General features: G+C 48.2%; 1 long non-coding RNA gene across 1 annotated transcript; it reads right to left on the reverse strand.

Moving 5' to 3' along the window:
* Positions 1 to 8,830: 8,830 nt before the first annotated feature.
* On the reverse strand, positions 8,831 to 14,019 carry LOC123611110. The gene is made up of 2 exons (XR_006718440.1): positions 11,236 to 14,019; positions 8,831 to 10,772 (listed from the first exon to the last, which is right to left on the reverse strand). It is a non-coding gene; the product is annotated as an uncharacterized LOC123611110 (long non-coding RNA).
* Between the last annotated feature and the right edge of the window lie 542 nt (positions 14,020 to 14,561).

The raw sequence follows: 14,561 nt of genomic DNA on the forward strand, positions 1-14,561 counted from the left end.
TAGCTTTGGAATCCCACAGAGGACACAGGGGGATGCTGTGGGGCTTCCGGGAGGAGGCGAAAGTCTGTGCAAGGACAGTGGGGGCTGTGCTGGGGTGGGAGCAGTGGGTCTCAGCGGACTCCCCTGCTTCCCTGCAGGGAAACATTGCTCTGGGTCTCTTCCATAGTTGGCGAATATTAGTTGAGAGGTAGAGGCTCTATATTTTCAGAGCCTCAGTTTCCTCATCTGTGAAGTGAAAGTTTGGACTAGATACATTCAGAGGTCCTCTCCAAGTCTGGTCCTGACTAAAAGCCTGCATATCACAGACCCTTCTTGGGGTTTGGTTTATGCAGAATATGTACCCAGTGTTGACACTGGAACTAACGATGCACTGATTGTCCTGTTTGCTCTTCTTGTGGGGACAGTGGGACACTTCAAGTGGCACAAAGCTTCTAGACCCTTACCTGCCTTCCTTCTGTGTCCCAGAAAGGCAATATAGGCATTTGACAGAACTATTGTAGCAACCGGTTTTTGTTTCTTACCATTTTCCCACATATTTCAATTTATGTTCTCTTTCTTTCGTTCTTTCTTTATTTCTTCTTTTTCTCCTCCTCTCCCTCCTCCTCCTCCTTCTCCTTCTCCTTCTTCTCTTTTTAAATTTGTGGCATGTCATACAGAAGATAGAGGCCCTAAGTTTCCCTGTATCTCTTCTGGACAGGGCACAAGGCAACACTCAATTTCATATTGAACGATGGAGGCTCTATTGCCCAAAATTCTCCGGTTTGAAATCCAAGCCTGAGTTCTTATTCTAGTTTTATATCTGGAAATTGACAACCACCTTAAAAATCAAATATGAGCCCCAGTCCATGTTCACTACATATGAAAGGAGAGTTTTGAGGCCACATTTTATCGTTACATATAAAAAGTGAAGGGCTCAACACTCATTGTGTGCCTGGCACCTGTGGGGGAATCCTTCCCTGCAGCCGGGCTCAGCCCTCCGCTCAGGGAAACTCAGAGAGTAGAGGCGACTCCACCCTGGGCGAGGCATCTGTCCGGACGGGGGAGAAAAGCAGGCTCATCTGGTGGTGTAGTCCACTGCCGGGATTTACTGCTCCCAGAGAGCATGCCGGTGGCTTTCGGGTGATACGTACTTGGTATGTAATTAGGTCCCTTGTCCACTAACAAGACCTTGACTGTGGACCATTCATAATCTCATCTTCCAGCCCCGGAATGATGGCATCCAAGGTACCATAGGATCCTGGACGCCAAAGCTTCCATTTCCATCATCCTTCCGGCGACTTTGTAGCAAAGTCGTTTTCTCCTCAGATGAAGTAGGTAGATCATTCATTCGTGTGTTTATTCTGGTGCCAGGTTTTGGTTTAGGATGGGAAATGTTTCTTGAAGAGCTTCCCGGGGAGGGGGGGAGGGTAGGAGAGCTAGCTCTGGCCCAGACGGCCTGGTTTGGAGTCGTGGGTTTTCCTCTCCCTAGTTGGGAAAGCATAGGCAGCTCACTTCACTTTTCTGTCCCCAGTCGTCTCGTCTATAAGATGGAAACAATGATAGCAACACTTACCTCGTTAGGTTGTTGTAGGGACTAAATGAGGGCTCGAAATAGTGCCAGGCACAAAGTAAGCACGTGATACATGTCAACTCTCCCCGTTAATGAGAGACAGACTTGTCAATCATTAAAGCACAGCAAAGTGTGTTGTATGCTTTAATAGAAGTGCCCAGCTGGGAAATGATTGATTCTGGGAGATTCACAGAAGAATCTTCATCAGTTAGGGCTCCATCAGAGAAGCAGAACCACTCCATGTGATACAGAATCAGGGATCTGTTATCGGGGCTCCATCCTGCCAACTGAAGGGACTGGTTAGGTTAATCCGTCAGTGTGAGGCTGTTGCTTCCCAGTCGATGCTGGACTTGGGGTCAGCAGGGCAGGCAGTAGGGAAAGAGAAATGGTCACAGAGTGGGGAAGGCAAGGACAGACTGCGACCTGCAAAGACAGACCAGAGCTCGTTTCTGCCTCTCACTGCTTCCGGGTGATGATGCTGACGGGCAGCAAGACAGACACACCGGCTGTCCCCATGTTGCCCCAGAGGTTGGGCCAGGGCTCAGAGGAGCTCCAGGGGGAGGTCTGGTGAGACCTGGAGATGCTGAGGGCGCAGCCGCTGCCCCGTCACAACAGGTGAGCCGGCAGATCAAGGACGACACGTGTGAGAATGCAGGGAACGGTGCCTCATACCAACCCACCGAATATTAAAGCATGGTAGTTCCGCTTCTGTATTCCAAATGCTGTGCAAACGTCATCTGTGGCCAATGCCGCTATCGAACTATGCAGGGAAAGGAGGTCTGGGAAACACAGTCCCAGCTTACCTAAGTTGGCCCAGAGCAAATCCACCACAGCTCCACAGAGAAAGGGATGGAATTGGGTCTGAAAGCGTTAGCGTCCGCAATGAAGGGAAAGGAGAAGGATATTCCAGAACCAAGAAATGATGTGCAGGTCAGGAAAAGGTCCCGCGTATAGGATGTTCAGAGTGGCCGCAGCATAAGGTACTCTTCTTATGGGGCCACAGAATCAACCCAACATCACCATAAGCCATGGTAGCTGAGGAAGTGCAGATTTATCTATCCATTGGGCCATAATCCTTCTTTTAAACAAAGACCAACTTCTGTTGCTTCCAGGCTGACGTCTTTCCCACCACTAAGGCACTTAGTGGCAATGAAAGGGGAATTAAGCCCGGAGCCAGGAGACTGTTAGTGCCCCAGCCCCCAGTACCCCACTCTCAATGGGGGGCCTTGGGCAGTACTTTTTACCCTCGGGAAGTTCTTCTCTAAAAGCAGGGATTTGAACTGAAGTCATAACCAAATCTCTAGAGTCACATCAGACTTGAACATTTTCTAGCCATTAGCAGGAGACAAAAGGGGCACAGCAGTTTTCATCCCTGTGAAAGCCGAAACAGAAAACACCAGGGCCCTGTGTCACATCACTTGGCTTTGATCTCTGGATCCTGGAAGCAGCCACAGGACAATGCAGCCTCCCGTGGATATTCTTGAGGTCTAGACCTGGGCTGAGTTAGGTGTCCTGGGCCAAGTTAAGGCTCAGTTGTCTTTGTCTTGGTAGCACTGCCCTTGCACTGTGTCAGCAACATCAGCGGCTATCAATAAATAGTGGGTGAATGAATTTGTGACATCCAGTCCTGGTGGCTCCATAGGTTTCACACTGGCCTATGGGCCACTTTCAGGAGACACTATATGGGCTCCCTCTCAGGGAAGGCTGAATCAGAAACAGGTTCCTCAAATCCACTCCATTCGTGCCCTGTATCCCTGGGAGGATCTGATTACAGGATTGAATAATGAGGGAGAGTGTCAGGACACTGCCTGTCTGAGGTAATGTGAATTCTAAGCAAAGAAACAGCCGCCCAGTCTTTAATTCTGTGAGCGTATTAATAAATACTTCTGACCGGACCATTTCTAGTCATAGGTATCCGCTCTCTCCAAAATTTTTGAGGGACGTCAGACGAATGCCTCACAGTTTTGGCCTGTTCTCAAAGATGTTCAGAAGGTGGAGCCCAGGGAAGATATGAGGTTGTTGAATATGTTGAATATGGTGAATATGTTCTTCGCGAAACGTGATAAAATCTTGGTATAGTTAATTCCCCTCTTTAATGGAAAACCAATTTTGCTAACAAATAACATGGCTGGGTTTAATGTTCACAACTTGGGAATTTGGGAAAATGCGGACTTTGGAATCGTCAAATCTGGGCTCTACTTCTTAACAGGCGTATATCAGGCAAGTTATTTCTTGCCCGAGCCTCAGCACCTTCTTCTGTAAAAGGGGCATGATAAAACTGATTGCTTAAAGATCTTAAATAAGGCGGCATGCATAAATTATGATAAGTGTTCAATAAATATTATTTATTTTCCTTACCATGCCTCACAAAATAAAATGATGAGTACATATTTCTGAGTTTTCCTTATGCTGTTTGTCTGCCATTAGTTTCTTTGTTGTGTTACATGCTTGCCCTTGAAATCAGATAAGTGATGACGGGCATGAAGGGCTTGAGAAAAAAACAAGTCATGGGAAAAAAAATAAAACTGAACTTATTATTTTATTTTTATTTTTTTTTTTTGCATACAAGTTGCAAAAAGATGCTATAATTCTGTTTCGGAGGCAGAACCCATGTATCCCTTACAGTTTGAGAATCCTGGGAATATGTCATTGTGACAGTCAGTTTCTGGCTTTCACAGGCATGAAATAGCTCCGAGCCTTGTTTTCTAGACCCATAGACCAGGAGAGATAAATGTTCTTAGAGGTCGTCCAGCAAAGCCCTTCCATGAATGGAGAAACTAAGACTCAGAAAGGGAAATGAGTTGCCCAAGATCTCTCACGTGGGTAGAGATAGTGTGAGGACTGGAATTTATGTCTTCTGATTCCTCATCCTGTAACAGCATGTTGCCTCAGAGCCTTTGCTGATTCACCTTGCAATCTTGGAAAATTCCCTTGTTTTCTGTGTACCAGTCTTTCCATGAAACAAAGATGGCAAGGATAACTCATGATCCATACCTCATAGAGATGCATATAAATTAGTCGGACCCAGGCTGCAATGAACGTTCAACTCCCTGGAGTTAGCACAATCCACCACTGGTTCACAAAAGACATGTGAGTGTTACAAAGGAAGTTGCTTTGTAGTTGTCCGACGGAGGGACGGTTGTAGTCCATTAATGTGCTGAGTGACCCCGGATAAGTCCCTTGCCCTCCCTCAGCTCCAGCATACTCATCAGGTCCGGAGTGTCACTAAGCTTCCTTCTTGCCCTAACAGTGTGACATTCCATCAGTTATTTCAATGTCGGACCCAACCAGAGGCTGACTGACTCTACTTCCCAATGACAGGGACGCACACCAACTTAGAATCACTAGCTAGAAAATCAAAAGCAAAACAGCCAATGAGAATGAAACTAAAGCAGAGAAGGCACATGGATTTCCTTTTAAGCATTGTGTTTCTGGTCTATAATCACAACTGTGCAAGGATACACTAAGTTCTCTTAACCTTGAATAAGATTGCCAATCAATGTTTCAGAAGTATCCGAGGTTTCCTGACTCCCTTCTTTCTCGGGGTAATCATCTTTCCACGGACTCAATCTATGGACATATATCGCCTATTGACAAGCAGTGATGAAAAGTCAGGGGAAGTAGACCCAGGCCAGGAGGAGGACCAGGTTCTTGTCTTTATTTCATCTCACTCGCTGTCAGGATGGAATACAGCATGGCGGAGAGCTCTGAGCCCTGGCAAGAGCTGGGGGACTGTCACTTGCTGGCTTTGCAAGCCTCGGCCTTGTCCCACTTTGAGCCTCCGTGTTCTCCTCTGGAAGAGAAAGGGGTTGGGTCAGATGCTCTTTAAAGCTCATTTTAGGGCTAACATTCTACTGCTTGGCTTACTTGAGTCTTCAGAGAAGAGTCCTGGAACCAAGCATCCTTAACCAGGCTTTGCCTCACAGCCCAGAGACGCCCATGCCATCTTCTTCCAGGGCTCCAGCACAGAGACTGTGTTTAGTCCATTCATAACTGAAATCGGTTTCTTTGCAATGAGTATTTCCGTTCCAATAATTTTTTAAAAGCTTACAATAAAAAAAGCCAAAGGCATTCCTTGAGAAGCTGCCATTAAAAATGCATTAATGGTGGGGGCACCTGGGTGACTCAGTTGGCTAAATGTCTGACTTCAGCTCAGGTCATGATCTCACGGTTCATGAGTTCAAGCCCCGAGTTGGACTCTGTGCTGACCGCTCAGAGCCTGGAGCCTGTTTCAGATTCTGTGTCTCCCCCTCTCTCTGCCAACTGGTGCTCTCTTGCTCTCTCTCTCTCTCTTTCTCAAAATAAATAAACATTAAGAAATTTTTTTTAATGCATTAATGGTAGGGTGAGAGTGGAGGGGGGTTGGAAGAAGAGGCGGGCTGGGCTTTCCCTTGAAATTCTGCTACGCACAAGAGGCCATAACTCTGATCCCCCGGAACTGCTGAATTCACAATACCTTGTGAATGACATTGCCTCTCTGTAACCTCAGTTGAATATGTTCCCGCAAGGAATCCTTCATGTGTGAAGACAGGCACAAGTTGATACATTCACATGGACTTCTTGTAAAAATAAGCCTAATGAGTTCACCCTGATTTTAGAAGGCTTGGGGATTCATCTATGGATGAAAGAGTTAACATTTCGCTGGCTTGAGCTTTGCAACAGGCAAGCCCCAGCGGAACCGTTTTGAGCAGCGGACATGCAAACAAAGATGGGCAAAGTTCTTCAGGCTCAGAAGCTTGTTTTGGAAAAGAACCGCAAAAGTTCGGATGGCTCTGCTGAATTTTATCTGATTAGTCAAGCTGAGGATGGGAGAACGCAGAGACACTCGTGGAGCCAACCGAATGTGAGGTGCATTCTTGCTTTGCCGTCGCTTCCTTTGCTTTTAGGCTTATGTGTGTTTTGAGGAGCAATCTAGTCCACATGTTATGTGTCCCTTACACTTGAATGCATGGAGGTACTGGTTGGTAAGAGAGTGGTCCAGATGGCCAGGTGGCTGCTACATAGCAGGGAAATCCTCGAAGCAGAAATGCATCCAAAAGTGGAGAACAGTCGTTTCCCCAAGTACGGGCAGAGAATGAGGCAGGAAAACAGAGGCTGTGGGGAAGACAGGCCAGGCGACAGGACAGGACGTAGTCCTATGACCCCCATATCGAGATTAGAGGGTGGTACGGAAAGCCCTGAGTTTGAAATTAGGAGACTGGGGCTTGAATCTCTTTAGCAACTGTAGCCTTAGTTTTCTCACCTGTAAAATGGACATTTTGACCCAGAATTCCTATTCCCGGTGGTTGTGTTTACAAACGTTTATGGTTCTTTCTGTGCTTGGCACAAAATAGGCACAAATAAATATTTACTATTTTTTTTATTGTTTAAGGGCAATGCAAATCCTAGTTCCTTTGTGTGTTCCCAAAACTGGTTCTCCCTGTCTGCCACCCACAAACCCTAATTGTCACCATCAGGGCAGCAAGAAGCACACGCTCTCTGGGAAACAATATAAACTGGCTCACGTATTTTTTTCACATGAAACAGCATGATTTCAAAACGCTCAAAAAAAAAAAAAAAAAAAAAAAAAAAAAAAAAAAAAAAACAAAACACCCAGAGCCAAAGTAAATTCTCTCTCCGCACCTCCCCCCTGCTCCCCCCCCCCCCACCACACACACATGAACTTTTAAACCTTGGAAATCAGACAAGAGAGAGGGGGAAAAAAGAGAGGGAGAGAAAGCCCAGCCTCCCATTGCTTCACATTGTATATATATCGAGTTCACAAACACAAGGTGCACCGTCAGAAGGGCCTGGGGCAAAGTTTGTACTCTGCTTGAATTCTAACTTTTGTTTACCAAGGTAATAAACCAGTCCTCTGCTGCCCCAGGTGTAAAGCTATTATGAAAAGGCATATTTGTATTTCGCCCCACCTCAGATGTGCGGTATGTGGGGCATCCTGCGCCGTAAGAGCAGCCTGGATTTATTTACGGAGAGAGGCGCCCAAGCACGGGAGGAGCGACGTCAGACTGGGCAAGGCCGCGTCCCAGCCAAGCCCCGGCCACCTAGCCTTCCTCCTTCTGGTCACCCACCTGCCCCTTCCTGCACCCACGCTGGCACATAACCCAACCCGTAGGCGACCCTCCAGGGGCCTCTGCCATCTCTGGTTGGACAAGTTTTGTCTCTTCGGCATCTTGTCCTAGATTTTTCCGACCAAACCTTTCCTGACACATTTTGTAGAGCCCAGCCAGATCGGAGTGGATGAACACAGCAGCTGCAGAAACTTCTTCCCCCTTCTTCGCCCTGGCTGTCACACCCCGATGGGTTATCTGTGGCCTGGGATGGCTGGGAAGAAACTTTCACCCAAATTTTCGACGGAGCTAAATGGCCTGGAACCTGCTGTAAATCGTCTACTGAAATCTTGGCACGGGAAGGAGGAAAGAATGTATGGAAAAGGGCAGACTTAGAACGCCAAGGCCATTAGCCTGGGCAAGTGGGAGAGCTGCTGAGGGCTTGCTGGGGTGCCGTTGCCTCCAGGCACGTCTGGCCAGCCACCCAGAAATTTGCAGGAAGACACAGAGCAGTGGCAGTGGCCCCCACTAAACACAAGCTGTAGGGCACAGGCAATTCTCTTGGTCCTCAGTCCTTGGCTGGAACTGAGGGCCTCCCTTTTATCTTCCGGGAGCTAACTCCACTTTCTTTGGACCTTTGGGCTCCTATATATATCTCCTGAGCCCCTACTAAGTGCAGAGGATGCAGCCAGGGTCTAGCACCTCTAGTCAGGGCTCCATAACTATTTTGGAACAGTGAATTAATTCCAGCCTCCTCTCTTGAAAAAGCAAGATCTTGAGTAAGATAACGAATCCCTATGAGCTCAGAGTGATTCATCTTCTGGAAAACGGGAATCATAAGTGTAATTTTTTTTTTTTTTTTTTTTTGGAGCTGGTATAAGGACCAAGTGGAGAGCCCTTTGTAAATGCTCAAGAGCTACATGAATGTTGGTAGCTACAGCAATGTTGAACTCCTTCTATGAGTCAAACTTCTAGACTGCGCTGTGCCAGTCATGTCTGCCTCACGTTGCCTAGAAACTCAAAGCAACACATAGCCATCTTGAGCATCTACTAAGGTTTAGGTCCAATGGAAGTCTTCAAAGGTATGGAGATAACATAAGACTTCCTTGTCCTCAGGGAACTTGGTGGGGAAGGAGTGAGGATAAGAAAAAGACACTGCACCCCTGAACCCAAATTACCGAGTGTCTAAAATCCAGTCACTTAATAATAACTCTCGAGAACTATCGAGGGCCAATTATGGACCAGGCATTGAGAATTCTTATCACTGGAAATTGTTTCAGTTCAGGCAGGTTAATGTAATGACTCAGCCCCAAACACATTTATTTCTTGTTCTCTAACAGCGGCTACAACCCACAAGCGCAAGGTCCCAAGGTGAGACTTTCTGGCATGTGGAGAACAGAGCAAAGGCCAGTGCAGTGGGGATGCTGTGAGTGAAGGGGGGAACTGTAGAGAGTGAGAGCAGAGAAGTTAGGGAAGGGCCAGCTTATGGAGGGTCTCAGGAGCCAGGTAAAGAATTTGCATTTTAAACGATAATTATGCTTCGAGATTCGTGATGATCAATGCAGAAAGGAGGTGTCTTGGGCTTATTCATCTTCAAATCCATTAATTCACCGACTGCTCTTCCCCAGCTCCCCTCTGTACTACAGGAGGGCTGACCTCTGCATATCCCAAGGCCCTTCACCAGCTAGCTTCTGTCTGGAAGCAGCCAACAGGAGGCCTGGACAGGAAATCAGAGGGCAGGAGAAAGGGAGAAAGCAAGGTATCTCTCTCTCTCCCTTTCTGCCTCAGGAGCATCTAAAGCAGGGCTCTGTCCCGTCCAGCTCCTGCTGGATAGGTGCACCGTGATCTAGCTTCCACCTGGCAAACTTGACCTCTGCACTCTGGTAATATGGCCTCTTCTTTATATCCCTCTAGCCCAGCCTAGTAGCAACCTCTGCTATTGCTAACAGCCGGACTGACTTTTTCACTTCTGCTATCACCTACATAGCCAGTGATCTGCATTGGATTCTCTGTGTTTAGACTCTTACAGTGGCTTCAGTTTCCCTGCAGGACTCTGATGACAGATACACGGTACAAACCACATGCTGTGGGAATGTTCCCTTGGCATCTGGTACCAGGCCTGGCACATGGCAAGTCCACAGTGACTGTCTTGGTTTCCTATTGCTACGTAACAACACAAATATTACAGTTCTAGAGGTCGGAAGTCCGAATAGACCTCCCTGGGTTAACACCAAGGAAGTTCTAGGGAAGAATCCAGTTTCTTGTCGTTTCCAGATTTTTCTGCCTGTATTCCTTGGTTCATGGCCCCTTACTGCATCTTCATAGGTGGCAGCTGGAAAACCGAGTCTTTCTCCTGATGTCACTCTTCTGGGTCTGACACTTCTGCCTCCCTCCTCCCCATTTGGAGACCTTTGCGATAATATGGTGGCCACAATATTGTGGATAGTCTCTCTATTTTTGAGACTACTGTGGAGAGTCTATTTTTTAAGGTCTGCTGATCAGCAAGATGTATTCCATCTGCGACTTTAGCCACCCCTCCCCACCCCACCCCCCGCCCCTTGCCATGTAATATAGCATAGTCACAGGGTCTGGGTATTAGGGTGATGGTGTCTTTGGGGAGCCATTACTCTGCCTGCTGCAGCGATTAAGCAAAGTCAGAGCATGGGGAGGGAGGTTATGGAGGCTCGCTAAAGGGGACAGTAGCTGGGTGCCTTAGACCTCACGCAGTGAGAACTTAAGGCCCACGCACTGAATTAAACACAGAGACCGCGGGGCTCCGGGGAGAACATTTGGGTCCTCTGGTTCAGAGGGCATCTCCAGAGATGCTTGAAGTATGGCTCTTTGTTGGAAACCCCTTAGTGTGCTCTTGCCTGTCACGCTTGGGATGCAATGCTGGGATGCAGCCATTGTTCGTCTCTCACCCAGGATGGCACGTAGGTTTCTTGTTTTCCCAGAGAAAGGTTCATTTCGGAGAGGGGAGTGGGTGAAGGCAAACTGTTGGCTGCAGCACGTGAGGCCCAGCAGTTCCAATTCGGGGACAACTGGAGTTGATGCAGGCGTTCCATCCAAATGTAATCAAACGCCTCCTGTTGCCAGACGACGTGTTATTCAGTGGGGGGTTGGCGGGGGGCGTGTTGTGAATCGGAGATGCCTTCTGTAACTTTCTCAGATGGGTTCTGGGAGGAGAGGAAGGAGAGCAGAGAGAAATTCACTTCACTGGTAAATAAACTTCCAAACTGTAGCCCGATTCCTGAAAAACTCTGGAAACTGCCTACGGGGAAGAAGATCCACAATGAGGTGGTGGGCGTGCTTGTTCAGAGTGGGAGGATTTGTGACAACGTAAGCCCATGGGGCAGCACACAGCACCAGATCTCAAGGAAAATCCGGGGAGCCGCTGCCCCACTCCGCTGCGCGTGGGGTGGGGAGGTGAGCTTGCAGGGGACAAAGTTTGGGTAAGTATAGAACGGCTTCCTCTATTTTGAGCTAGATTTTGTGGAAATGACTTTCTTTCAACTGCTTCACTGGAACTAGAATTCCCCCACCCACTCTTCCCACACCTCGAAGCCCAGCACCCTCGGGCAGAACAAAGTGTGAGGGAAGTCCTTGCCAGGTCTGGTCTGGGGAGGAGGAGAGGCCTACCTTTCGGGACGCGGGCCTGGCGTTCATGTCTTAGCTGAGACAACCCAACACACACAGACTCTGATTTCAAGTTCTCCGTTTTTTAGGCCACCATGGGCTCCTGGCAACATCTCAGGAAATCTTTGGGACAGGGGCCTGTTGAAGGATTGTATCTCGGTTGAGCACCTCCAACCACATTTGTCAGCTAAGAATAGTCTTTGGGAAGAGTGGCACTATCTGCTTCCCGTTATGTAACTGACATAGAGGCGGTAACATTTTATCATTTATCAGCACAGACACGCTACATTAGGGACATACTTCGTACTTACAGACAATTTTTGGTTTCTGAGGACCTCGAAGGATTGAGGACTGACTATTAACCCACCCAAAACAACTGTTCAGAGGGAGGCAGAGGACTCCTCGGGAAGGATCTATGAGGGACCTGGGAGAAAACGGTGGGCAGAAGGCAGGAGTAGGAGAGACCCTTTTCACTCCCGGCTCTTTGTGACTTTTGAGCTTTGTACTTTCTGCGTGTGTTATTTATTCAAAAAGAATAAATAAAACATATTGTGAGACACACAGGATCAGCCTGATCTCAGCTGTGTCAAATCAGACAGGTGCGAGAGAACTGTCATGAAATTTCATAGTACTGTGACTGTTTCTCTTCCCTGTACCTTTGGATCTTTTCTACATCTTCCTCAATGAACAGTAACAACAGGGTTTTTCAACGATTTCCACATGCCACCGCTAAGCCACATTAATCTATGGATGGGCTCAAGCTGATAAGATAGGCGCCGCCCATATGCCTTTTCCATTTTCCATTGCTTTCCAGTTGGCCAGTGAGTAGGCTACGTTTCTAGGTCTGATTCGTGGATCCCTTGTTGTTCACTCGGTCATAGCGAAACATCATGCGCACATCACCCTTCATGACGGCTGGGTTTCGGTTCAGGTAACCTCCCTGTTATCACTGTCATCTCTGCCGCCATTCAGCACCATCACCACTATCAGCCAGCTCTTCTCAGATCAGTGGAACAGGCATGCTTCAGCACTTGCAACCCTCGGCCATGTGCCATGGCGGGTGCGGAGGTGACACTGAGCTGTTTCCTCCCCCTAAGGTAGTCCGCCTGGGAAGAGAGAGTGTGTGTGGAGTTAGCTTTGATTGGAACCAGAACGTGGTGAGGGCTTTGAGAGGCCCCGCGGTGCGTCCGACTGTGGGGCAGGAGAAGGAGGGAACGCGTTGCTGCAGGGGCGAAACGTGCCTTCGTTGTGTCCGTCTCTCTCTGGTCTTTACCGCAGTCTGCAGTGTGTCACGTCCTCGCCTCGGTCCTTTTTCTTGCCTAGTGTGGCCCAGTGAGCTCCACAGCGCGATAGAGTTATGAACAAAGTGCTAGGCAGCTCGGAGGAAGCTGAGATGAACTCCGTTCTGGAGGCAGAATTTATAGAACAGCTAGCATTTGAGCAGACTCGAGGGACCGATGTCATTTAGGTAGCAGAGACACAAGGAGGAGCGACTTAATAGAAAGAGTAGGGCAAAGGGGTGTGGGGATGCTGTGTGGGGGTGCACTTGTCCAAACCTTAGATTCCACATCTGCAATGGGAGATTGCAGCACGTCATGTAACACGTCGAATGTACCGCTAGCATTTGCCCAGCACCCACTGGGTGCCCCCAGCCATGCAGCTAGCGGAGAGCAGAGGAGGAACACACACTCGGGGCTCAACAGGGAATGCCCTTAGCTGCTATTCTGCACCACCCTCAAAGGATGAAGAAGTGGTCCGTAAACCAAAGCGTTTACAAGTGGAGTTGTATCATCCCTTCCAACTTGGACCCTAGAGGTCTCTGATCTGAAATTCGAGATCGTTTCTGAGCCAATTAGGCATCCCGGACGACCATCGGCCTGTTGACCTGGCACTCTGGCTGCTTTGGGAGGATGCTGCTCTAGGCGTGAGCTTTCCCACAGCTGGAGAGGACCGTCAAACCCTGGACCAGGCGTGATTTGGCTTTGGCGAGACGCATTGGGAGGGCTGTCCACTCTTGGCCTGATTGTGACCTGAGCTCCCGCTCTGAGGAACCAGCTACCACTCAGAGGGCCCTCTTGGTCCTGAAGTTCTTAGTTGCTGAAGACACAAGTCACCTGGGCATCTTCCACATTGGTAGCCTGGTTGAAGAAAGAACAAGCATGGGCCCAGTTACTTCTGGGTATGTGAACGGCCAGATGGCACATTCTCACCGGGGCCTGATAGCATGCTATCTTTTTTGAGAAGGTCTTTCATTTTTACCAGACAAATGCTAACTCATGGCCTGGTAAAAATCATGCCTGGAAGCTGGTACTATGGCAGTATTCCTTGAGACTTGCTCTCCATTATTTGTTTTCACTACTGCTGTGGTGGTGCCTGCAAGGTTACCATTACTGCTTTGGACAGAAAAGTTATCCAGGAAGAAAGTGATTTTTCGGTGCTTCCTCAGTTAAAAAAAAACATCTTTAGAACGACATATATATTTGTCTTGTGCTTTTAGCCCACAGAGCTTTCACGTGCATTACGTTTAGTCCTCTGAACCCCGTTTTCCGTGGTGTGGAGAGGTGGGGAGGTTAGTGGAAGATTCATAGAGGAGAGGTATCATTTCCTTGGAACCCATTAGGACACTGAGGCTCAGAGAAGTTAAGCAGTTTGTTGGAAGTCACACAGGCAGTCAGTGATAATGCAGAAACACAGATGCCAATTTCCTGCTTCCAGACTACACGCGCTTTTGACTTTCCTTAGGTCCCAGGGACACCCCATCCCTAGGTTCTTAGGAGCGAAGGGGCTCCTGGGTGGCTCAATCAGTTGAGCATCCACCTTGGGCTCAGGTCATGATCTCAGGGCTCGTGAGTTCGAGACCCGCGTCGGGCTCTGTGCTGACAGCTCAGAGCCTGGAGCCTGCACTCTATTTCTCTCTCTTTCTCTCTCTCAAAATAATAAATAAACACTAAAAAAATTTTTTAAGAAGTGGAGGGAGGCTCTGTGTCTGCTCTCCACACCCTCCCACTCCATCCCCAGCTACATTATTCTAAGGACTCCATCAGTTTGAGTTGGGAATGCAACTCAGGGGCTACGGTTCCCAACAGAGGATCATTTTGCCTGCAAGGAACGGTTGGCAGTGTCTGTAGACGTTTTGGGGTTGCCACTGCTGGGGAGAGGGAAGTGTATGCTACTGGCATCAGTGAGTAGAGATCAGAGACAACGCAAACCATCCTACAATGCACAGGACAGCCTCTATAGCAAAGAAGTATTAAGCCCCAAATGTTAACTGTGCCAAGGTCAGTAAGCCTTGGGTTAGAGTAAAGGCAAAAACCCTCAATTCCCAGATT

The sequence above is a fragment of the Leopardus geoffroyi genome, chromosome C2 (assembly GCF_018350155.1).
Source record: "Leopardus geoffroyi isolate Oge1 chromosome C2, O.geoffroyi_Oge1_pat1.0, whole genome shotgun sequence".
Taxonomy (NCBI): domain Eukaryota; kingdom Metazoa; phylum Chordata; class Mammalia; order Carnivora; family Felidae; genus Leopardus; species Leopardus geoffroyi.